Here is a 2,429-nt window from a genome sequence, read left to right on the forward strand (position 1 = left end):
CTATCAACACATAGGGACACGTCGTGTGCTTGTCTCGCGCGCGCGCGTGTGTGTGCGTGCGTGCGTGCGTGTGTGTGTGTGTGTGTGTGTGATGATGCACAGGAAATCATGTTCGCACGTCACTCCGTCGGCATGAACAATTCATGAATACGCGCACGCGCCTACTTCTGTTGTGCAGAGAGCAGATGGTTGTTTACATTCTTTATTTGTCGGCATCCTTCAGCAAATGTAGCATGGTCGTGTGCTTGTCTCGCGCGCGCGCGTGTGTGTGCGTGCGTGCGTGCGTGTGTGTGTGTGTGTGTGTGTGATGATGCACAGAAAATCATGTTCGCACGTCACTCCGTCGGCATGAACAATTCATGAATACGCGCACGCGCCTACTTCTGTTGTGCAGAGAGCAGATGGTTGTTTACATTCTTTATTTGTCGGCATCCTTCAGCAAATGTAGCATGCGTGGAGCACGCAGAGCTCCGGAGCGTGTCGCTGGCGTGTTGCAGCTCGCGGAGGGCGGCATGTCGCGTGATCGAGGAGCTTGACGTGCCACCCCGGCATCGCTCGATAACTTGTGCGTTGAAGAGGAAGAGAGCCCTCGCGACGCTTTGTCCTCTAAGTGCAGCGAACGTTTTCAAACACACGTCGGCGTCATAAAAAGCGGACTTTTTTGACAGGGGTCCTTGCGTTTCAAGTCTAGGATGCATTGCGAGCGGGAAAAAAACGTGGCACGAGCGCGATTATCCGAGCGACCCAGGAAGTATACATCCCGGAAATAATTCGTTGGATTGAACTGAAAATACGCACAACAAATGAAACGGGATACAGTTTAAAACCAAACCATTTTTATTTCACAATAAAAGAAAAAAGTGGGAGATCGCGATGCGCCGGTGGGGTCTCGGGGGACAAGGGTGGACATTCAAGACTGAGCCTTCTTCTTCTGGCTCGTACATTTGTATTGCATCTCTTCTCGAGGGCCTCGGTGCTGCCGCAGCGCGTTGTGGCACAATGTGGTACTACACTTAAAGCCTCACAACCGCGGACGTCTCGATTTGTCTGTACTGTGCTTGTATTTTCTTTGGCTTTTGACTAGCATGCGAGTTGAACTGTTCGTCTGTCACTTGGCTTGTTTTTTTTCTTCGGCTTTTCTTGATTTATCTTTTTTTTTTTAACCAGCAATCCCCGGTTTACTTCTTTTCTCGCGTGTATGTATTTCGCTGTAGAAGCCATATTTCTTATGTTAGTTCTTTTTTGACAACGCCTTTACTTTATTTTTACTGAATTATTGAGTTCATATCCACACGTCACAGTAATCACGCGGCAGGTGTGTGCGTTTTTTTTTTCCGCCATGCGCCGCCACAACGAACAGTTTTCCACGTGCTCGCGATGTTCCTCCCGATTGATCTGGAAAAGACACGGCGTTGGGACTGCGAGTAAGTTTTCGTTTCACAAGACATTTGCGTTTCGCCACGCATGAACTAACCCCGATCCATGTTTTGTTGTTGTTGTTGAAGTTGCACCGGAGAGAGTCGCGTCGCTTCCTTCAAAGCCCGCAGTGAGCACAGATGCGAGGTTGGTCAACTTTTTGTCGTTTCCGCACGCGCCTTTAATGGACTATCCGGCATGCTAACGGCTGCGTTCGTTGCGGCATCAAATGCACCGTTCCTGACCTCAAAAGCTTTGTCCGTCCGATAGTTTACGTTTTTAAAAACGTCTCAACATTTGGCTGACTGAGGACGGCTGAAGAGCAATGTCAAAAGCAAGGCAAACGGTGAACGGATGACACAAGAACCACCGGCTTTATCTTCGCTTTTTATTTGGTACCCTCACATAAGACTATTGTAAGCTTATGTTCAATTATGAATTATTTTCATTTTATATTTGAGCATTATATTCTTGTTTTCCAGTTACCCAAGTTATATTCCGTTTAATAATTGCTCAAACAAGCTTATGTTGTTATTGTCTGATTGGCTGAAGAAAACCAGGAAGTGTTTGTGTTACCGGAAGAAGGTGTGTTCTCGTTCGTTCGTTCTTCGGGACGTGCAGACGTTGGAAAAAAAGCTGCCTTGAAAGGATTCCATCTCTCCTTTTGCCCATTCTCAAAGTAGAGCTACCACTACAAAAGTACGAACCCCTCAACTTACACTATCAAGGATGATAACCGGTCACTCCATAATACATGAAAGCAATTGAAAGGGCCAAGGGCCCGTTCTGTGGACGCTATGACGTGAAAGCCTCCACTCCATTTCTTCAACTCATTTTGCTTTGAATTTGTCTCCCCTCCCGCACTCGCAAAATGCATTGCATTCCAAAAGAAAGGACTTGACTGCTTTTTGCGCTTTTTACTGCACCGAGACGGTGCAAACCTGACTTGCAATTTGTCTTTCGTTGGTCTTTTGAACTCCTTCCCCGCAAATAAATAACGAAATAAAAGTCTT

The 2,429-nt window shown here is 46.9% G+C and overlaps 1 long non-coding RNA gene across 1 annotated transcript; it reads left to right on the forward strand.

Annotated features, from left to right (window-relative positions):
- Positions 1-866: 866 nt before the first annotated feature.
- LOC109525547 (uncharacterized) lies at positions 867-2,048 on the forward strand. The gene is made up of 2 exons (XR_002170165.1): positions 867-1,424; positions 1,506-2,048. It is a non-coding gene; the product is annotated as an uncharacterized LOC109525547 (long non-coding RNA).
- The last annotated feature ends 381 nt before the right edge of the window (positions 2,049-2,429 follow it).

This window comes from Hippocampus comes, unplaced genomic scaffold (genome assembly GCF_001891065.2).
Source record: "Hippocampus comes isolate QL1 unplaced genomic scaffold, H_comes_QL1_v1.1 scaffold699, whole genome shotgun sequence".
NCBI lineage: Eukaryota > Metazoa > Chordata > Actinopteri > Syngnathiformes > Syngnathidae > Hippocampus > Hippocampus comes.